Here is a 24,532-nt window from a genome sequence, read left to right on the forward strand (position 1 = left end):
GGGAACATTTTTCAAGAAACTACGCCGCCATCAGAACAATTGAACTCTGTGGAACCTGAGCTACTATTTCCGGACCAGACAGCACCCGGGAAAAGACGCTATAATTTACGACCAAGAAAAACAGACTAAAATAAAAGTGATTTATTTTATGATTCGAGAGAAAAATGAGGACTAATGTAAAATGTGTTTTTTCCCAAATCCTATTTTTGAAAATGCAGATTCTCCCATCTAGGTAACTTGCTTATTTTTGGGTTTTTTTGAACCGCCATCCGGGTTCCGCTGCTAGGGTCACGGTTGATTAAAGACTTTTGGGTGCAGCTGACAACAATAGGTCGCCAGTTCCAGTTGGTCGAAGGGAGCCACCCTAGACTGACGGAAGCATCCTTTAGCAGAAACAACCTACCGCCGCGGGCAGCACCTTAGAGAGGATGGAGTTTCCTGATGTGGAGAGAACTGCCAAACAAATGAACTTTAAGCAGAGACTTTTGAAAACAATGAGAAAGAAAATTTTTATAATGATGTGTATTTTTATGCTATTTAGCGTAATGGTCTTTTTGATAAGCTATGTTTTATTCTCTTCTCATATGACATTCACGCCTACTACATCGCCCATACCTCCCCCTACTGTTTCCTCTCATTCTTTCCACTCTTTGCCTGACCACGAATCAAATAGGAGATTAGAGTTCATTAATAACTCCTTCGTTCAGCTATTACACCAACACCAACTTGTAATGAACACAACCAACTGTTGGGTGTGTGGTCTCATGCCCCACACTACGGATAGAGGTATCCCCTATTTGGTCCTGCCATTTAGTCGCAATGGGTCAGTATGGGCATATAGGACTATGTTCATATATGCACGAGAAATCCAACCCCTACGTTCTGTAAAAGACAACCTCAAGACTAGCGCTTTAGTCAAGGGTATAGTTGACATGATCAAGGAAGTAACTTCTTACGAAGATACCCCGGATGATGAGATACTCGCATATGTAGGTTGGAATGTGACCGGATATGGCACTACAGTAAGTGAGAAACAGCAAGCCAAGAAACCGTCCCCTATGTGGATCGTACCCCATCAAGGTCACCTATGTCTGCAGGGCATTGGTAGGAATCCCAGAGCTCAGCTAGGGAAGAGTGTCTGTACAGAAACGTACGTTTTTGGATCTCAGACTTCCCCTGCCTTAGTAAGCCGCTAAGGGTACTTATTTAATCTGCCATGATAGAGCCTATACATGGTTGCCCCCTGACTTCTCGGGCTCATGTTTTGTTTCATTCCTGTTACCTCCCACCTACACAGCAGCGGCAGATTACCACCGGACAAGGGTAGTTAGAGGTGTCTTGAGTAAAGAAGACACTGCAGGTCAAGAATTCGGTGACTTTGCAATGTGTTCTGCTGTTCTGCCGTTCTGGGGAGCCATGATTAACAGCAGAAACATAAGGCAATTGACAAGGGTAGTTGAATCCACCGTGATCGAAACTGCTGGTGCCCTTAGTAACCTAACTGCTGAGCTCCAGTCGGATCGACTGATGACCCTTCAAAACCGGGTCGCTTTGGATATGATACTGGCGGACCGAGGTGGAGTATGCAAATTGATCCAGTCCAGTTGTTGCATTTTTATTCCAGATAATGCTCCAACAGTGTACGGGGCCATCTCCAAACTACATAAGATTTCCGAATCTGTTCATGTGGATAAAGGAGATTGGTCATTAATGGGATGGTTCTGGGGACTGATATCTGCCTGGGGATGGAAAATTCTGATGGTCATTGGGATGGTCTTAGCCATTCTTTTCCTGTTCTGTCTATGCATACAGTGTGCTCCTGCAATATGTGGCCTCTGCGCTACATCATGTGTAAGGAAGCCTGTGTCAAGACATGAGCTCAGCACTAGAATGATGTTACAGCAACATCTCAATGACTTTAGGAATATAGATCTGGACTCAGATTAACACGAGGATAGATTAATTGCCTATGTAAGGGCAAAAGGAGGGGCTGTGGTTCTGAAAATTCTGGATTCATATTATAGTAACGAACTCGAGAATAAAAACTTCGTCGAAATAGGACGAATTTGGTATCAAAAGACCGATAATGATGAGTACATCAAGTACATGTATTTTCGGCATATTCGAGTGACGATTTCACCTCGAAATCGTCATTTACCTTCTGAACCCTTAGTTGCATGTTGCCCTCTACATAGGCCTTAATCCAGTCGAATTTGATTCCACAAGGACACATACTCCTTAATCGACTTCTCCCTGACCCCAGTACAAGTTAGAACCATTGCCCCAGGCCGAACTCGTTAGGTCAGTTCCCTCCCAGTGGCCGAGCAAGATAGCATCTAGGCTCAACCAGCCATAAAACCATTTCAGCGCGCACACCTGCCATATCTCGCTCACATCTTTCTTCACTCCTTTCCTTCGCTTACTTTATGATGGGGAGGTGACCACTTTTATTAGGGGTCCAGCGATATCTGATGAAATGTTGGGCCTTGCCGGATGATTTGTTATGGGCAGCACGACGTGAAATATGTACATGTCATCATGACTCTGCTTTCTTTTGTAATCAGTAACCATAAATGAAATACCGCGCACCCAAGGAATGTTTCGCCAAAGGGTAAATGTTGTGTATAAGAAGAGAAGCCTAACTTTGTGAAAGTGTGCAGTCTCCTGAATATACTGGCATCGTACTTCTAGGACCCTGTCACCTTGGTTGCAGCCAATAAACGAATCTTTGACTTCACCTGAAAGACTCTGAAGTTTCTGTCGGTCTGACTCAGGAGAACCCGAGGTCTCTGGTGTGTTGATCCCCTGGCACCGCTGGGTTACCGGTTCTGTACCGGTTCCTAAAAACCCAGTACCTCATTATAGGAAAAAGACCTTTAGAAATCGTTTCAGTTTTTCAGTGAAAAACGTGCACGCATTGCATTGCTTTCAATGGCAACGCGTGCACGTTTGGCGATTCCCTTGTGGGAGCGAGCTTTCAAACCATCTGTTTGTAATTAACAGATGGTTCCTGCTCGTTCCCACAAGGGAAACAGGCACAGGGCCCCCCCCCCCCCCCTCCCGCTGCCTCTCGTCAATTTTTTTTTTTTAACTTAGAGCGCGAGGCGCGCGCTTGTTTTTTTTTTGCCTGAAGGCTGGACATGGGAGATATCTGCTCACATCATCTGTATCAGGTACATCAGTGTACAGGAATGCAGTCCTTTCTCTACAAGATTCCACATCTGATTCCTCTCCACAAAGGTGCAAGGCTCACCTTTCTATTTAAAATAAAAAAGTTATGCCTTCATTTACGCAGGGGCTTTGCGCCGTGCTGCGTAAGGCTGGTGACGTTCATGTACGTTGTACAAACCACAAGGTCAGAGAACAAGGCTGCGCCTGCGCAAGCTGACCTTGAGTTGTGTTTCTGTGGCTTTGCTGCTTGCACCCACCTGAGTAAAAGTGCGAGCCCAGCCCGCGACGGCATGGGCTAGAGCCCCCATCTTCAACCGAGAGGTCAGAGGACACCTTGGGCTGTAACATACGGTAACATCTTCAGGTACGTTTGTGAGAAGTAAGCAAGAGAAAGGAGCGTGGTCTCAGCATGGGTTTGTGTGGCTGTATTTAAAGCTGAGTTTTGTGTTTCTTCACCGCAGAACACTCCAGAGCGCACCTCGGTTGTCCGTCCTTTTGAGGGAGCCCCGCTATTCCAGAGCACCATTTCAGTTCAGTTGTCGCTACTTAGACTAAATGATGCTTCCTTTTTTGGTCCACTCTGCTCATCTCTGGAAGCTGCGTTCCCTTTTTCAGAGCAAATGTACCAGCTGTTTACCATTTGAAAGCCATGTCATCGGTCATTTATTAGCCTCACAAATTTCCCTCTCCAGGAAGTGCTACCATGGAGCTCAGATGGTTACTCCCAAGGTTGTAGTATCCAGCTTAAATGGTTTACCTACCAGCAAACTTCTCCGGAAATTAATGCCTTGTTCTATCCAGACTCAGCCTTTGTCATTGTAGCATCTCGCACTGGTGCCAAGTTGATCGAGGGGGTTAATGGCGTGTGGCAGCAGGAGATGGGAGGGCAAGAAAGTAGGCTGACTGGATGCTAAACCGTGCCTGCAGCACCGGAGCAGGTGGCAGGGACTCTGCTATCTGCATTACCTTAATGCAGACAGCACTTTACGCCCTTCTGAAAACTGGCGGCCTTGGCTCAGCTCGCCCATACCAAAAGCCGGTCCAGCACGAACCCTCTGTTAAAGAGCACACATTCCTTAGAGTTCCCCTGTTCCCCTTCCCATGCGAACTCAGTCAGCCTACGTGTTCTATGAATTTGAGCACGTTCAGTTCTGATTTTATAATTGGATAAAGGTAACTACAAGTTATTGAGAGCAGTGACAAAACAAGCATTGGCATAGCCAATAGGTCGCACCTTTGCGACCTTATAAGTGTTCATCCATGCACTAGTTGATGTTGTTGCACCAAGGATATTGTGCTGCATAACTAAATACTTATAAGGTCCCAAAGGCGAGACCTATTGGCTATGCCAATGCTTGTTGAATTTTAAAGTTTAAGTGATTCTACATCATTGAAAACGATGAAATCACATAGGTGAGTCGTCCCACCAGAGTATGCAAATAAAAAGTTGTCCTCCTTGCAAGCTCCTTACATATTCATCCTGCTGGAGCTCCTCTTTTTTTTACATGATTTCAATGCATGGGCTGACCCCAAAGTTTCTAGAGCTATTATGTGGTAGCTGCTATTCCTGTACTTCCGCGTGGGGGTAATAGCGAGCTTATGCTTAGAAAACTGGAGACACACATGATAATGGAATTTGACAGTAAGGCCCCGAATGGTCTCAACACTACTGAGGACCTTCACTATTACTTGTATAATCATTAAGGACATAGTTCCCATCCATCTGTGTATCATTACATGATGAAAACATTTACTATTTTGCTATAGCAATTTCAATAGGTAGTGTTCTCTATATTAGGTTTTAGTCTCACTGTATCATGTTTACAAATACCATCTAGTGATCACAAAGATTGTTTTATATAAAACTTCTTTTAAAAAAATCCCATAAAAATGTTATCAAATTAGAAGTGTTTTTTAGAAGTGTTTTTTAACTTATATAATATTGGTATTAAGTCATAACACTATTTACACTTTATTATTGGACACATTGCACTTTAAATTGCGTTATTTGCACGACATATAGGGCTTTCGGAAAATTGGTCGGAATATATTGCCTCATATGTAGTATAGGGGTTATATCTGCTTAGAGTTCGTTAATTATCAATTGATTATGACCTATTTTGCTGCTTTTTCATAAGCACAGCATTGCATTCGTTTAATGAGGTATAGAGCTGCTTTGGTCAGGGGTTTTAGAATACATATGTTTAGTATGGTCTAGCATATGATATTTTGGCATTTTTGCTGATATAAGGTGTAAATAAATTTTATATAAGATTCTTTTACCTGAGATTCATAACGGAATTGGTATGATCTCATGTTTTATATCTCACCAAATCAAGCACTACTACACCATTAGTGGCTACAAGTGTGTTTCAAAACAATGCTTTGCTTTGAATTTTACACTAACAAGTCTTTTAAAAAAACAAAATTTACAGACATGTTTTATAACCAGAAGTATTTTGCATTAGCGCTGATAGTATGTCGTTTCATTTCAGTATTAGGTCATGGGACTCTTGGCATTTTACTCAATATTCATCGTGGCTTTTATATTCTCTTTTAATATGTTTTACCACAGGACCGGCTGGTGCTAGCAGAATATATTGTTGTTATTTATTATGACAAGGCTTGCCCTATTTTGCACAATATAATTTGTGTTTTTTGTAGTATGTTTTCTATGTTTATTGGGAATCACGTGACAAGTAGGGGTGGTATTTAAAAAACAATGGCAAACACATTTCGTTATGTGATCAAGGCTGCTGTGACAGTTGAAACACGTAATGGCTATTCAAATGTGAGCATTAAGATTTTGCCAAACCTGAAAGAGGAGTTTGTACCTTTCCTTCATCGCCTGCGTGGAAATTAAAGTCGTCAAAACTGCGAATTGGATATATATTTATCGTTACAAAAATGTTAAAAACTCGAATCGGGATTTAACCCATGATTTGTAAATTATAAGTGTGTATATATATGAATGAAATATAGCACAAGTATAACTATAACAATATATTTTATATGCACTAGCAGTTCGAACCTGTGATAGAAGGTACGAGTTGAATACGATAATGAGTCTTTTCTCTATGTTTATATGTGCAATAGACCAATCAAGATACAGCACTGTGCACTTTAAATACTCACGTAAAATGTGGTTACGCTGCCATGTGAACAAGGCTCTGTGCCGAAAAGTTATGGCGACAGCTGAATAAATTTAACCAGCATCTGAAACTCTGGTCCGTGTCTGTGTCCACAGCGTGATCGTGGGGAGAGCGATTGCAAGAGGAGACGGAGGTTGTGTTATATGTTTAGCCGTTAGTGATATCACACAGCTTTACACGGACCCTTTCCAAGAATCAGCTTGAGAGGGAAAAGCTGATTGGTCGACGCCGAAGTGGTATCCGGTCCGGGGTTTCCCGGAACAAGTTTGAAGCTTCCTTGAGGGAGAACAGCGTCGGACTCCCCCGAGTACCGAAAGCGATCCGGAAATCCTACAACTCCCAAGGAATCTGCACCGAGGAAAGGGCGCAGCATATCCAGGACGAGTATTGAGGAATCCAAAAATGATACACTAAGGTACAGGAGGGAGGAAAGCACAAATAGATGCGCGGCGTTATCTGTGTTTAAGAATAGAAGCATTCACAGTATTAACAGGACAACCGCAATTAAATAATCAGCAAATAAAAATGTCGGCCGACAGCGTAAAGGAACGGGAAGCTAGGGCGAGCACGATGTTTTTGGATAGTCAACCAACATCAACGACTACCCGTAATAAGGTGAACAGAATACCGCGGGGACTTCGAATACTCACAGCCCCCAGCTATGAAAACCCTACTCCGGACCTTATGAAAGAATGGCCAGATATAAACCTCGTGGCTTCGAGGCAACAAGTGCTGGTTCTAATCAAATATGCGGATATAGATCGGGCAAGAATTTTAGACGAAATCTCTGCCATAAACGAGGAATTAGAGATCATGGGTCCGGAGGATGAAAAAGAAAAATTAATAAAAGAAATGAAAATAAGGCTAAAAAAAGAAGAGAAAATTATAGACCGTAAAACATACAAGTTCCAAAGGGATCGTAAAGACTATGAACTAGGGCAGATCTTTACATTCTCAAAACGATATGACTCCATGCGAACCACGTTGTCAGGCAAGACATCAGCAGCGAGGCGGGAAAAGGGGCCTCAAAACAGAATGCGTAAAGATCAAACTGATTCCACAATGTCTGATTTTAGCTCAGAAGGAAATAGCGGATCAGAATCGGAACAAAGGGAGGTGGTATCTAAAACACTGAAAAAGAGACCCTCCCCGGGAGAAAAAAAATCAGTTTTTTATGCCAGGACAGACTGCAGTCATTAAGACCTGGGACGCGAAAAAACTACAACGAAGGAGGAAGAAGTACATCACAAGGAAAAGGCAAAGGGCGAGGCAACGGAGGGCAAGGGGGACAGACCACGTGGAGAGGACGGGGCAAATGGGCCAAGAAACAAAAAAAGCCACAAATAAAACAATAATCAATCTCACCCCCATGGCTTTGACGACAAAGGAAGAAAAAATTCTGAAATTGGGTTTATCTTTTGCACCGAAATCCAATCTCAACTACGTAGCAGCACGGACAGACATCTACAAGGCAACGAGAAAGTTAAAATTAAAAAAGTACTATAAGATGAGAAATGCCAACAAACGTTCTGCAGACGGTAGTTCAAGTCAAAGGGAACAAACAGGTACCCTCTCCCAGGAGCTGATTGGATTATGGGAGACAGAAGGAGCGGAACCAATGATGCAAATGGGTTGTACCTCAAACGCACCAAACGAAAAGGAGGGTGAAACGGGGCTAACATCCTTCAAACCCCCTTCCACTTTCTGCCCGATAATGCCACGTGATGGAATAGACATTTTTCATGAGAATGTCACAAATGACCTTAAAGATCTACATAAACGAATATGCAAGGGGCGTTACAGAAATAACCAAGTGACGATGGACTATGAGGAATTGGTCAAGAAATTGAAAAAAGACAAGAATATCATAGTACAACCGAGTGACAAAGGAGGTAATGTGGTCTTATTGACTAAAGAAATTTATGAGAAAGAGGCATATGCACAATTGAATGACCGCAATCACTATGAGAGGGTAAATGCGGTAACAGTAAAGGGGATGCAAACAGAATATCATTCATTACTTATGAAATGGAAGGGCAAGAAGTTCATATCAGACAGTGAATTCAAATATCTTAAAGTAGATCATCCAATTATGCCCTGTATATATTTTATTCCCAAAGTGCATAAAGACCTTAACAACCCTCCAGGCAGACCCATCATCAATGCAAGAGGAGGTTTGCTTGAGACCACGTCTGTATATATCGACTATTTCCTCCAAATATATGTGCAATCCCTTGACTCATATGTCCGTGACTCTGGTGATTTTCTATGCAAATTGGACAAAATCCAATGGCAACTTGGAGATTGGATGTTAGCCCTTGATGTTAGTGCCCTTTATACGAGTATACGCCATTTGGACTGTATTGAGGCTGTCAAGTATTATTTGTCTAGAAGGTCTGGAGAGTTTAAAGAGCATAATGCCATGTTGATCAGGATGTTAACATACAGTTTGGAGCACAACGTGTTCATATTTAACAATCTCCTATATAGACAACGGCAGGGAGTGGCAATGGGGGCCAGTTTTTCACCAAGCGTCGCATGTTTACACATGGGGGCTTGGGAGGAACTGGTCCTCAAAACCATATTTGCCAAGGAGATGAGTGAAAATGTAATAGCGTGGTACCGCTTCATTGATGATTTATTTGTTGTATGGAGGGGCATGTGTGAAGAAGGAGAGAGGTTCATTGAAAATATTAATAAGAATGATCTGAATATTAATTTAACAGCATCAATGAGTCAGACACAGGTGCCCTTTCTTGACATTGAGGTGTACACCCACAACAACAAATTAGAGAGCAGGCTATACCGAAAAGCTACCGCAGGAAACACAATACTGCATGCAAGTAGCAATCACCCTGCACATCTAATACGGAGTATTCCGTACGGGGAGATGATAAGAATTAGAAGACTATGAAGTGAACCTGGGGAACTTAAAAAAGCTCAGGAAGCAAGTGCTCTTAGATTTTTGGAACGTGGGTACCATGCAAATACAATTAAACAGGCAATCCAGAAATCTATGATTAAAGACAGAATGGAGTTGCTTGGATGCAATGATGTCTCGGCTGAGACAAATAGCGAACCAAGTTTAACAGGCAGCAAGGAGGGAGCTAGCACTGAATCCTTCCGAATAATAATTGGATATTGTAATCAACATCGGGAGGTGCGCAAAATCATTGACAAAAACTGGCCCATAGTGAGTAAAGACCCCATCATAGGCCGGGACCTCCCCAGTAAAGCATCCATCACCTTCAGTAAGGCGCCCAACATGAGAGAGAGGGTAGTGGTAACATGCCCAGAGATATTGGACAGCACATCATGGTACAAGAATAATCAAGGGTTCTTCAGATGTAAAACCTGCAAGGCCTGTGTACATGCTGTCAATAAACGTGTATACAGCGATGGCTTTAGTGAATGCGAACATCCGATCACTAAAGTCTTAACGTGCAAAACGGAATTCGCTGTATATGTCCTGGAATGCCCATGCAAACTGAAATATGTGGGAGCACCAAGCTCCCCGTTCACAAAAGAATATTGCAACATCTAAGGGCAATAACGGCACAGGACAATACCTACCCGGTGGCGCGCCACTTTAAAACACATCATCAGAGTAACAACAAAGAACTGAAATATTATGTGGTGGATGCGATAACGGCTAGTAGGAGGGGAGGACATAGAGAGGCAAAATTGCGCAAAATGGAAACCAATTACATTCTAAAGTTTAACAGCAAACAACCTGGGGGATTAAACCTCACGGAGGATTTACACACATGTCTTCACTAGGATAGTATGAATTAAGAAACCTTATGTAAGGGGGAAGTCTTTAAGGAATATCCATTAATGTTTACAATATTGTATATAAATGAATTTGAAATATGTTCTAATTTGTATATAGTGATAAATGTATTTTAATGGATTTTATTATATTTATGGTTTTAATCATATATGAAATACATATAAGAAAATATTCCTCAGAAAACGTGATCAGTGATAATAATTATGAGGGGCCGATTAGGATGGCGGACGGACTTGCGTCCGTCCGCCACCCCTGAGTAGGAGGGACCGTCCGCATGGGCAGCGGCGGTCCCTCCATGGCAATTAGGATGTGACCGCCACCCTGGCGGTCACATCCTGTATGTTTTACATTGCGGCGGGTGCTGCTTGAAGCAGCACCCACCGCAATGTAAAAAATGAAAGGTGTGCATTTGCATGCACAAAGCGGCAGGCACCGCGCGGTGCCTGCCGCTTCGTGCACGCAAAGGCAGGGGGGTACCATAGGTACCCCCCATGTGCACCCCCTACGCAACCTTCACCCAGGGGGCCCGCAACGGGCCCCCAAAGTGAATGTCCGTATGCTTTTCCACGGCGGAAAAGCCGCCGCGGAAAAGCATTACTTTCCCTACATCCTAATATGGCTGGCGGTGTCTGATAGACACTGCCAGCCATGTTCGTGCTTTTCCGCCGTGGTCGCCTTCCGACCACGGCGGAAAAGCGGCGGACAGATTGTGAGACCCACCAGCCATCCTGATTTGGCGGTGGGTCTTTCAGGCCTCCTCGGTGGATTTCCCGCATACTCCGGGCCGGCGGTGGCTTCCGCCGGCCCGGAGTATGCGGAAAATCCGCCATCATAATGACCCCCATAGTGTGTATAATAACCCAGGATGCAGATTTAGAAAGAGGTGCAATATGCTCGGAAAAACAAAATAAAAGGTTGTAATCTTTGAATGTTTACCCTAATGTGAAAAATAATAAGGGATGAGTAATAAAAAGACTGTGAGATATATAGATATATGGAATCAAATGAACATGATTATGAGAGAAATACTACACTGGAAGCTGTGACAGAATAGATGAAATAAGTGGACTTAGAATTCAAAGCTCAGTCCTACTCCAACAAAAGATTGTTTTTATTAGCACAATTTTGCACTTTACACGTATTGGGGTCATTAGGGATAGCGTATAAATGGAAAAGACTGAGAAGAGTATGCAAATTTTACGATTCAACGAAGGGATTTATCCCATAATTTTAAAATCGTTACAAAAATGTTAAAAACTCGAATCGGGATTTAACCCATGATTTGTAAATTATAAGTGTGTATATATATGAATGAAATATAGCATAAGTATAACTATAACAATATATTTTATATGCACTAGCAGTTCGAACCTGTGATAGAAGGTACGAGTTGAATACGATAATGAGTCTTTTCTCTATGTTTATATGTGCAATAGACCAATCAAGATACAGCACTGTGCACTTTAAATACTCACGTAAAATGTGGTTACGCTGTCATGTGAACAAGGCTCTGTGCCGAAACGTTATGGCGACAGCTGAATAAATTCAACCAGCATCTGAAACTCTGGTCCGTGTCTGTGTCTGCAGCGTGATCGTGGGGAGAGCGATTGCAAGAGAAGACGGAGGTTGTGTTATTAGTTATTTATATATATATATATATATATATATATATATATATATATATATATATATATATATATATATATATATATATATATATATATATATATATATATATATTCACTGAAAAAACCATAGGTTTTACAGACATTATAGTTAGGAATTCGCATTTAAAAAACCTTAGAAATTCACAGAAAAAGCCATAGGTTTCAGGGACGTTATAGTTAGTTGGACATTTGACTCATATAAAACCAGAGAAATTCGCCTGTTATGGTTAGTTGAGCTAACTATAAAATGCGTGCCCGCAAAGCACTGCTGATGATGTCATATATTACATCACTCATGACATGGTCTGTGACATCACTGATGACATCTCAAATGACATCACTGGTTTTATATGAGACAAATTTCCAACTAACTATAACGTCCCTGAAACCTATGTTTTTTTCAGTGAATTTGTAAGGTTTTTTAAATGCTAATTCCTAACTATAACGTCTGTAAAACCTATGGTTTTTTCAGTGAATTTCAAAGGGTTTTTAAATGTTAATTTCATATTTTAATGTTTATAAAACCTATATTGTTTCAATTATAATTTTATATATTTTGGAACCCTATTATACTTCTTTTTTTTTTACTTTAAAAATTATGTAATGTTTTATATCTTCCCCAAAAAATATGTATTTTTTTTTTTTGATGGGGAGAAAATTGCACTTCCATACCGGTAGCGTACCAAGCTCCATCACCACACGAATGCTATCCGCCATATTTCTAAACTCGTAAATGATGCGCATTTCGTATCTGACGAGTTTGCGGCACCGTGTCCCGCGTAACATCATATACGCATGAAGTCACCCCAGGTGCTACTTTGGTATCCACCAAGCCACGCGTTATGTCATGTACATATGGGGTCGCGCCCACTACGCTTTGCGACTACATGCTGCCAGGCCCTGTGTTATGTCACAGACGTATAGTATAGCGCAAGGTACGCCATTCCCTTTTTTTGTCTCAAAAGTATATCTAAATAACTTTAAACAGTATATGAGAGCATGCAAAAATCTAAATTATTTTAAACATTTATATATTTCTAACTGTATTAAACTTATATTATGATAAATATATTTTGTCAAAATCGCGTTGGGTGGCCTCTTCGCGTGCTCGGTGCGCGTTTGCCATGTGACCTTAAAAAAAGCATTTGATTGGTTCATAAAATTTCCCATTGTAACAGTTGTACACTCCCACCCATTGTACTCATTCTCTCTACAGCGTTTGATGAGAGATACCTCTTCTGCTTAGAAAGCTTTTTTGGAAAGTGTTTTCCTGTATACACATATCTTATACTACACACAACATGCAACGATCATCTTGATCAAAATTCATGCTCTGTACATTAGCCTTACACGTGTGATTGCCATGCATCTCAAACGTTCCATCAAAAAACAAACATGTGTTACAGTATGCCCCTGGTGTGTGTGTGTGTGCACATTATTGTGCTGCCTTTCAGCCTGGGCATCGGTGGCTCTAAGGAGTATCATCAACCACGGGCAGACTGCACATCCTAGATCACATGCCATCTCATTAACAATAGTTTCCGCACTCCCGACACATGCTTAACTAATCTAAATTGCACACTCTGCGAGGTCAAAACTACAAAAGAAACACACATAAGTACACTTCCTGACCAGACAGGAATTGAACAACGCCCAAGTCCCTGGAATAATTATTCACACCCCTACGGTGGCCTGTGTACGCAAGCCCAGCCCAGCCATATTATCAAGGAAGGGCAATAGCATTATCGGCGCTTTAGTGGCAGGAAACTGCCGCTAAAGCAGCGATAAGGGGTTGATAATATGCCCTTGTGAATTCCATTAGAAGCCCAGGTTCTGGAATGAACCTGGGCTTCTATGGGAATTCACAAGGGCATATTATCAACTCCTTATCGCCGCTTTAGCGGCAGTTTCCTGCCGCTAAAGCGCCGATAATGTTATTGCCCTTCCTTGATAATATGACCCATAATCTCTGGCCTCGTGTATTTAATTTTAAGGACTTGCTGATCCACACTCTTTCTCGCAGACCCCAGCGTCCTAGACAAATGGGTGACGGAGTATAAACACTAAGGGCTGGGTGCAATAGGCCGATGCTACTTCTCCTCCTCCCTCTCTTCTTTTGACTCTCCCTCCCTTTCTCCCTTCCACCCACTCCCCCTCCCTTCCATTCTCACTATGGTCCTTTCATACGGACTACCTTTCTTTACCTCTTCCACATAGCACACATACTTATGTTTCATTTTTGTCTTGCAGGTTTCCTACGCTGCTTCCATTGGAGTCCAACCCACGTTTTTTTGTATATACTGTTTTATTAAAGTTACATTTCTATTTATTTCTGTTTTAATAAAGGTTACTTTTTTTCAAATAAATAACTGAGTGTATAGGTCTTCTTTTTCTGACAACACTTGTCTATTATTTATTGTGAAAATCATCTTTTTATAGGAGATTTTAAGGACAACATTATTTAATATTAGAGTGTACCTACCAAACATAATCTAACTAACTATTAGACAAATGAAGACTGGGTAATTGTACAACTGCAAGAGTTCTATGAGTGTATCACTTTATAACACCACTGCCCGTGTGATTACAGAACAAATAAGGCACTGCCTAGGACCACCGAGGCTTCAGGGACTGCCAAGGTCCACCCTGCATATTTAAATTAAGACCTGGAGTGTGGCGAGCCATGGACTTCAGTTGGCCTCAAACTCCGGAACAATTAGTAAACAATACCCGGGAAGGTGGCGCTCCCCTAAGCTGCAAAACTTCTCTGTGCCCTTCCGTGCCTAATTTACATGTGACATTAAGATCCCCAGTCCTACAGAGACCCCGCAATATAATAATTGGATTGGCCATGGCACATTACCCACCAGGGGCCTCATTTAAAAGAACAGGTGAGACCCCGCTTTTTTTTTCTTTTCTCTCCATTTTTACCATCCGCATCCCCTCTGTTACAGCGATAAGAGGTTTTCCTCCTCTCGCTTCAAGTAGTCGAACAACATTTGCTATCACAGGGTGGAAGCCATGCACCACCCTCTAATAGCAAACACAAATGTCCCTCCAATGCACACCCCGGGACATTGTATGACCTGCGCCTGAGAGGTCGCCCTCCCTAGGACCATGATGCATTTATTAGTATAAACGCATACTAACACTACTTACACACATGTAGTACAATGACCAGAATGTAGTGAAGAAGCAGAGGAAGTGCGAAATCTAAAAATATAAATCCTACCAGAAGTCGGATGACATAGTTCAATGAGCCGACGACCCTGGCATGAGTAGAAACAGCTACACGAAGAAAACGGGTCTTCAGCACAACGCAAGCAATTTTTAAATATTGGTCAGTGGTGCCTTTTTGCCTTCTCCCGCTCGTCTCCAAAATTATGTAGTGAAGAGGCAGACAGCAGTGCATCCAATAAATAGATATATTACAAGAAAAAAAGACACCTGAAACAATCACCAACAGGAGCAGACAGCAAAGCAACCGTCTAATCCAGCACCGTGTACAAACTCCACAAGGTTCCCCTCATTGCAGCCCTACATTCTAACATTACATTCTGAGGAGCATATTATCAAGGAACAGCGTTAAAATTATCGCCGCTTTAGCGGCAGGAAACTGCAGCTAAAAACTGCGATAATGGGCTTGATAATATGCCGTAGAGAATTCCAATAGAAGCCCATGTTCTGGTATTAACATGGGCTTCTATTGGAATTCTCTACGGCATATTATCAAGCCCATTATCGCCGTTTTAGTGGCAGTTTTCTGCCGCTAAAACGGCGTTAATTTTAACGCCATTCATTGATAATATGCCCCTTAGATTCTAGTAGAATTACGTACTAACATTCTACTATGACTTACAATGGAATACTACACAGAGCACATGACTTTGCAGCAATAAGCTCATGGTTTCATCCACGAGTCTTGAGACCGGTAGGAGTAAGTATTTCACTTCCCAATCCCTATATTGTATAAACCTAAACTAACACTTCTTCCAGAGGTATACTACAGCGCCCAGAGCACATCACTTTACAGCAATGACCTCAAAATTTAGGCTCTCGGTCTTCACACCAGTAGGGGTGAATAGTTTCCTCCCTATATAATATAAACGCATACTAACACTACCTACACACTTATAATACAGCGTTTAGTATCCTACAGCGCCCAGAGCCCATCACTTTACAGCAATCAGCTTGGTTTCATCCCCAAGTCTTTACACCGGTAGGCGTAACTACTTCGCTTCCGGTATACTATCAACACATAGTAGCGGTCAGTAATTCGCCTCCCACTCCCTGAATGGTATAAACGCCAACTAACACTACTTGCACAAGTATGCTAAAAACACCAGACCACATCACTTTACAGCAATGACCTTACGATTTAGACCCTCGGTTTCATACCCCAGTGTAGCACCATATATATCACCACCATGCCACTCTGAGCAACACCGCACTTCCAGACCGTTAACAGTGATAACTACCTACTGGCGACCGCCAGTAGGTAATCAAGAACAAATTACAAGAGTTCATTGATTCTTTTAACTTTCAAAACTTCTCTCTATTATTGTCTTTCTACTTTTCAATATAAATAGCTTTTTTAATCTTCAAGTACACATCGAAGTCAGAAATGCAACGTATTCTCTCAACACACTTTCTAGAACATTCTACAACACGTGGAGGTTAAAAGTTCATAAATTTTTTTAAAACATGGAAAAAACGTTTTAAAAAGTTTAAAATTTAAAAAAGAGAGAGGCTGCATACACTATCAGATTTTTTTTAACACTGAGGAGCCAAGTTAATCGAACTCCTGCGGGTATGCCACATTGAATTAAGAAAACGGGATATGGCAAAGACAATGGGTGGGTGGGGGTCATATTTCAGGACTCTAAATGCCTCCACACAGTGCTTGAACCCTAAGTTCCAGCAGAGTCTGATGAGCCAACTCTGTCTGGCTGGCTTATAGCCAGGACAGAAAAAGAAGACATGAAGCTCTGACTCAACCCCACAACTACAAGCTGGGCCACCAAGGGGAGTGGCTTTTGTCCATTTATTAGTAAAAGCACGAAGCGGCAAAGACCCCAGTCTGAACTAGATGTATAGTTTCCTTGCAGAGAAGGGCTGGATATCATCCAGAAAGGGCTTGGTCCGATGATCGTCCTTAATCCTTAGTAAGTCAGTCAGTCAGTCAGAATACTTTATTTCGATAAATCAATATCATAAAAAGACAATGGTACTGAACAGAAGATACATTAAATACATTATTTACACACAGTAAAAGAGGAATATTAAACCAATAAAAATTTCCTAAGAATTTCATGAGATTTTATAAAATCACAATAAATAAATAGAATAAAAGCCTAAAACAATTTAGTTACCCTCACTATCATTTTTTACAGTACAAACATCGTTCTAATTTGTATCCAAATTCATTTAGGTACAATTGATCATTTTTCTGTTCCTAATCCTGACAGCGCCCACTAGAAAACTAGAGACATGAAAGGTGACCCAGGGGGTCTTTAATAATTGCAAGTACAGGAGAGCAGGCTTGACTTGCTGGAACCCAGCCTCCTTAAGTATTGGTACCAGGAATTTCGTCCTTAATTCCGTGTGGTGACCACAGGACATTAGAAAATGCATTGTGTTCTGAGTAGCGAAATTGTCACAAGAACACGGCAATGCGTTTTCAGGGGTACTCCAATTAGAAAATTGACCTAGATGCAGATGGATCAGGTTAAAGCGAAAACGAGTTAAAAGAAACCTGTGGTAGGGACGGTTCACCATATTAAGGTAAATTTCAGGTCCTGGTAAATTGGCTACAATGAGATTAGCCCTTACAGTGGGTTTTTTAAGTTCTAATTCCTCTCTCTCCAGAGCCAACATCTGTACCATGGCTTCCTTAGTTTGTGCGATGTCCTTACATGTTATTGACTCTGGTGAGGAGAAAAGCTCCGGTCTCCCCAATTTAAAAAAAGCTGTTTTTGATGTATGTCAGCCACTGAATCTTGCTGGAATTTTCTAGTAGGAGACAGTCTTTCACGATAATATGGTTCAAGGAGATTTCCTGGTTCAACCAGGTCTTCATCCAGCATATTAAGGGAGCCATTCTTATCGTGTCAGAAATTAAGCCTACCCCCAATTCAGAATGGATAGTATATGAGGGAGTGGACTGTGGCACTGAAAGGACAGATCTCATGAATTTAGTTTCGCTCACCTGTAGACAATCAGGGGCACTATAGCCCCATATTGAGCTACCATATGTGGCTACTGTGAGACATTTCGCTTTATAAATCTTCATTAGTGCTGCTATAGGTCTCGCCCCCAGTTTTTTTGTGAAGCCCTGGAGTGCAGAAGTAGTTCTTGCAAAGGAGATGTTTCTGTTTTTGAGTTGAGGGCCCCAATTCCCTCTTTCATTAAAGGTAATCCCAAGGTAGGGGAATGTGGGAACTCTACACAGTTCTTCTTCACAGCAAAAAAAGTCTTAATTTGCTTCTTTCTTGAGCACCTCCCTATAATCATAATTTGTGACTTCTTAGCGTTTATTTTAAGATCCAAGGATCCCATAAAGTTCCCAAAGACATCTAGCAGCCGTTGTAGCCCAACCCCCATCCTTGAGAGAAGGACGGCGTCATCCGCGTAGAGGAGAACTGGAATACCAAGTTCCCCTATGCGCGGTATGCCAAGGGATGCCTCCTTTAGTGCAGGTTCTAGGCTAGGGCATTGATATATACCGTAAAGAGAAGGGGGGCCAGGATGCACCCTTGTCTGACCCCCCCTTTCTGAGTTAGAATGGCTAGAGCAGCGCCCCTCAGCGGTAACCCTGACGGAGGCCAGTAGACCAGAATATAAGTCCGCCAGGAGGTTAACTAAGGCCCGATCAAGTCCCATATTGAGTAAAATTTGCCATGACTTTGTCCGGTTTAAGAGGTCAAATGCCGATGAGAGGTCCATGAGCCCCAGGTACATTGACCCCTCTTTGGCTTTGGTATATTTATCCAGTAGCAGTTGCAGATTAAGGCATTGGTCTAAAGTGCTCCTTTTCGATCTAAACCCATATTGCACGTTCGACAGAACCCCTCTGTCGTCGAGCCAGTCCTTTAATTTGTGCAAACTAACACGTCCCAAGATTTTCACCGAGGAATCTATTAGGGAGATAGGTCTATAACAGGAGGGATCCTGCCTGTCTCCCTTCTTGGAAACTGGGATAATAATAGATTTTTTCCAGGACACCGGTATGTTATTTTGGTCTAAAGCATTAAAAACACTACACAGGATCTTAGACCAGAATTTTGGCGCACATTTAAAAACATCTGCAGGAACCCCATCAGGACCTGGAGCCTTTTTAGGGCCTATTCAATCGCTCTTTCTACCTCTATTTCCTCAAAAATCACATGGGAATCCTCAGATCTAGAAAGGGTAATTGTCATGTGATTCTCTGGACCTGGGGTAGAATATATTTTACCAAAATGTGTTATCCAGCCCTCGTCTGGGATGTTGGACTCAAGGGGAGAATTCTCCTCGCCCGAAAATAGCGGTTGATTTACGATTTTCCAGAACTGCCCACTATTTTTTAAGGTCTCAGGGGCAAGTAATTGTGACCAGGCCTCTTCTTTCAGCTCATTTTTCCTGTCTTGAGTAGCTTTCTTATAAGCAGATCTTAAGCTGGCTATTAGAGCTCGATCTTTAGGGATAGCCTTCAAGGCCTTAAGTAAAACTGCACTTTTATTAAACCATCTTTTACCATGATGTCTCGTCTGACAGGGGCCAACAAGTAGGCTTTGGTTAATTTGTCTGCAAATGTTATCAAAAGCAGTGACCACGTGTGTGTTTTGAGCCTGCTTCTCTAGGCATATGGCCACATCGTCCTTAACCTTGACCAATACTTCCTGCAAGACAGTTTCAGGGACTATGTTTGACCATTTTAGCCTACGTCCTTGGTCTTTAACAACCACGTTTAGGCCACCCTTATGGGTCACAGATTTGAGGGTTAATAAGTCCGCGGGCAGTATTTCTATTGACACCGGGTTATCATCACTGAAGACCGAAACCTCAGTCTTATACCTTAAAACTTTGCACAATATAAAAGAAGACATAAAAATATAGTCAATATTAGTGCCATCGTCTGTTCCTTTGAATGTGGGGGTCCTAGAGCCACCTTCCCCGCAACCTGACTCATAGAGGTTCCATCTTGCCAAAAAGTTTTCAAGAGCCTCCCCCTGTTTCGAGTGTTCAAGGTGTATGGGTGACAAGTATGGGGGGCCCTCCTCTTCTATATTGGCACACGGTTGGTTACAGGAATGGATGTTAAAGTCCCCTAGGAATATTATTTCAAAAGTGTTCACATTAGTGCTATAGACTGACACAAATTTCTCCAGTATGTCCAAATTAAAACTGGTGCACTCATTGGTGCATGAATTATAAAAATTGATAAATAAAATCTTAGGGGTGTCAGAAGAGGGTAGTTCAACAATTAGGCAATTTTGGCATTCTGAGTTACACTGTATTAATGTGCCCTTTAGGTCAAGTTTGAATAAGCTTAATAAGCCTCCCTTAGCTCTAACTGCCACACTACTAGTTGCAGGAATGCAAAAATGTCTATACCCAACCAGGGAGAAACTGTTTGTCAGATCCCAGGTCTCTTGGAACGCTATAATGTCATAGGTTTTTAAATAATTAATCCAGGTGTCGTTCCTTACTTTAGCCTAAATACCAGCAATGTTCCAAGTCATAATCCTACAAGTAGAATGTGGGGGCTGTACATTAGTCCTCTGATTATTTGTTAGTCAGTCATTTTCCTCCGGAGATGATAGAGGGGTATATCGATTGCCAGTGGGAGGACTTGATCGAATTGATGAGTCGGCCTGGACAACCTATAATAATATGGGTCCAGTCTATTTGGGGGTCGATTTTCAATATGGGGAGGGGTAACAAGACCACGCCTAGGTAAAAAAGGCTTGGGCTGATCAGTATGTAAGTGTGGAGTATTACTAAGGTGATTATAAAAGAACCCAAGAGGGCGTGCACATACAGTATTATCAGCAGTTGGTAGGGAAGCCGCTCTAAGCAGAACTGTGGCGACATGCTGCGGATGTCTAAAATTAACAATAATACAGTCCCCCTTACTATTTTTCCTAGAGTTTCCTATCCAGCTGACTCTTCTGGTAGATATTATGTCATTTGAGAAAGCAAAAGGGAACCCACAATTTCTGTTCAAACACGATACTGATTTATTTTTCAGGGCATCGTGAGTTTCTAGCCGTGACTCAGTAAGATGGGAGTCCACCCCAGGTACATTAGTTAATACTACTATGTATGGGGCGCAATCTGGGGGGAGATTAACTGAGGGTCTTCTATTTGCTTCTCTCCTCCCCTCGTTGTTCCCCCCTGCTGTGGTAGGTTGGTTACTAAGAGTCAATGAGCGTGGGTGAACAGCTGGTACCGGGGGTGGTTGAGTGGCTGGTACAAGGGGTGAATGGGCAGCTGGAGAAGTTTGTACAGTTTGTGTGATCCTATTCCCCCCATTGCAGGGAGCAGCTGCTTCCTTGTTTACGTTGTGCCACCCTTTATGCTCTTATTTATATTGGTCATGGCTAACTGAGAATTCAAAAGGCTGCCCAATCTAGTTACTTCTTTTGTAACCTGGTCTAATTTGGCCACAAGAGGTTTAATCATAAGTTCCAATTTGGATTCAATAATACTGGCCAACGAATCAATTTGATCAGGGTTCAAGTTAGTCATGTCTGCCTTATTTGAGGTCTCATTTACTCCCCCTGTACTTATGGGTGGTGTGCCAGCTCTTTTAGTTTTCCTGTTCCCCCCGCTTAGCCGGTAACTTCCTGCAGGCCCTTACTACTCTTCGTACAGGGGAGGATGCTGGAGATGATATCGGGGAAAGTTGTAATGAGGTATCCAAGGGGTTATCCAGCACCTGGTTCTGGACTAGAGGAGCAGGTATTTCACTATCATTGAGTATCTGCAAGCCTCCAATGCAGCTACGATCTACGACAAGAGCATCTGGGGGGGCATGCAAGCTTATAGGTGAAGCCGAAGGGCTTACCCGGTTTAATGAAAGGCGCCTTTCTTTGTTAATTTTGCTTACTACTTTGACCAGGTAGTTATCCATTGTGCCCGTCACTAGGGGGGTTTTAGCCGATCTAAGTTTGGACATTATTATATTTCAAGATGACAAATATAAAACAATATTTTAAAGGCACTGTAGCTATTGCACGTAGCGAACTCTGATAGCAATAGCGACGACTAAGGCTACACATGTAGTAATACAAAATACGTAACATAAAATGTCTTACAGTTTTTGAGGTGTGTGTGGGCAGAAATAACCAAAGTCCGTGGCCCAGCCCAGCCTCTTTCGGCCTCGGACGACCACAGATGGCCCCGCCCTTGTCCCGGGCTTCTCCCGGCGCGCGCCCACGTGCGTCCCGCGGGTCCAGGGACCGAGGGTGCCTTTATGTGCCTCCTGGGACTAGCCTCTGAGGTCCACTGCTGCTGGTCACGGGGTGGGAGGGGCCCGGCGGTGCCAAGCCCAGCCGGGAGAACAGGCGGAGCAAAGCCTGGCCCTCTGTAGCTGGAGCTGCGGGGATCGGGGGAGCCAAGCCCGGCTCTCAGTAGCAGCTGGAAAACTGGTAGGACTCCCCCCTGGACTCCGCACCGAGGGTGCCTTTATGCGCCTCCTGGCGCTAGCCTCTGACGTCCACTGCTGCTGGTCACGGGGTGGGAGGGGCCCGGCGGAGCCGAGCCCGGCCGGGAGAACAGGCGGAGCGAAGCCCGGCCCTCTGTAGCTGGAGCTGCGGGGATCGGCGGAGCCAAGCCCGGCCCCCAGTAGCAGCTGGAAAACTGGTAAGACTCCCCCATGGACTCCGCACCGAGGGTGCCTTTATGCGCCTCCTGGCGCTAGCCTCTGACTTCCACTGCTGCTGGTGACGGGGTGGGAGGGGCCCAGAGGAGCCAAGTCCGGCTGGGAGAACAGGCGGAGCAAAGCCCGGCCCTCTGTAGCTGGAGCTGCGGGGATCGGCGGAGTCAAGCCCGGCCCTCAGTAGCAGCTGGAAAACTAGTAAGACTCCCCCCTGGACTCCGCACCGAGGGTGCCTTTATGCGCCTGCTGGCGCTAGCCTCTGACGTCCACTGCTGCTGGTCACGGGGTGGGAGGGGCCCGGCGGAGCCAAGCCCGGCCGGGAGAACAGGCAGAGCAAAGCCCGGCCCTCTGTAGCTGGAGCTGCGGGGATTGGCGGAGCCAAGCCCGGCCCTCAGTAGCAGCTGGATAACTGGTAAGACTCCCCCCTGGACTCCACACCGAGGGTGCCTTTATGCGCCAGCCTCTGACGTCCACTGCTGCTGGTCACGGGGTGGGAGGGGCCCGGCGGAGCCAAGCCCGGCCGGGAGAACAGGCGGAGCAAAGCCCGGCCCTCCGTAGCTGGAGCTGCGGGGATCGGCGGAGCCAAGCCCGGCCCTCAGTAGCAGCTGGAAAACTGGTAAGACTCCATTTTAAAAAGTTTACTATTTAAAAAAGAGAGAGGCTGCATACACTATCAGCTTTTTTTAACACTGAGGAGCCAAGTTAATCAAACTCCTGCGGGTATGCCACATTGAATTAAGAAAACGGGATATGGCAAAGACAATGGGTGGGTGGGGGTCATATTTCAGGACTCTAAATGCCTCCACACAGTGCTTGAACCCTAAGTTCCAGCAGAGTCTGATGAGCCAACGCTGTCTGGCTGGCTTATAGCCAGGACAGAAAAAGAAGACATGAAGCTATGACTCATCCAGAAAGGGCTTGGTCCGATGATCGTTCTTAATCCTTAGTAAGTCAGCTGTCAGATGTCCTAACGCCACATCCCCCTGGACGTCTGCTATCTTGGACAACCTCTAGGCTTTGATTAGTTCTAGACGTGATGTCGTGGGGCACGATTCTTCAGGGTTACTCCATAAGCTAGATTTACCCAATCTGCAACATAGGTCCTTAATATACATGAGCCAAGGTATTTTGTCCAAACCCGGGAGACTCAGTAACTTCTTTAATTCTTTTTGGTAGGCTGCTTGCTCCGGGGTCACCCACAGTCTATGCCAGAATGTTAGTGGCTTAAGTCCAGTCTCATCCCCTATTGGTCTTATTCTTAAATTCATGCATAAAGTAAAGAGAGGGGTACTAATCGAGAGAACTAACATTTTCCTAATAAAGTTATTCTCTGTTTTGCTCAGACAATCAGAGGGACAATTACCCCATACAATGTAGCCTTCCTTGCTTGGACCTTGTATATCTCTACTATAGGGCCAACTGGTTTGTAAGAGGAGTTTCTATATATTTTTGCTATTCCCCCCACAATCTGGACTAACTTCAGGCTTCCTTTGTCCATCTGCGGGCCCCATTCAAATGTTTCTGACAGTATGACACCTAAGTAATCAAAAACTGACACCCCTTCAAGCAAACTGGCGTTTAAGGAGGTATTTGGGCAGGATGTTTTGGCTAGGTTGACGACCATAAATTTGGTCTTTAGGATATTTATTTCCAGCCCCTTGTTTTTGCAGAAGATGGCAAAACTGTCAAGAACCCTCCTGATGCCCATGGGCGACTTAGAGAGTAACAATGTGTCGTCCGCAAACATCATTGTTGGTACCTTGTTCTAGACTTCGTTAAGGTGGGCAACCAGAGCATTAATGAAAAGGCAAAACAGGGTAGGTGCAAGCACACATCCCTGTTTTACTCCTCCGTTTGCAGGGAAGCGGGGGGTTAGCTCATCAAA

General features: G+C 43.4%; 1 protein-coding gene across 3 annotated transcripts in view; it reads right to left on the minus strand.

Annotated features, from left to right (window-relative positions):
- Positions 1 to 24,532, minus strand: part of LOC144755181 (coagulation factor XIII B chain-like) — a 1,011,791-nt gene that overhangs the window by 860,781 nt on the left and 126,478 nt on the right. The gene's annotated exons all lie outside the window — the stretch shown is intronic.

The sequence above is a fragment of the Lissotriton helveticus genome, chromosome 1_1, assembly GCF_964261635.1.
Source record: "Lissotriton helveticus chromosome 1_1, aLisHel1.1, whole genome shotgun sequence".
Lineage (NCBI taxonomy): Eukaryota > Metazoa > Chordata > Amphibia > Caudata > Salamandridae > Lissotriton > Lissotriton helveticus.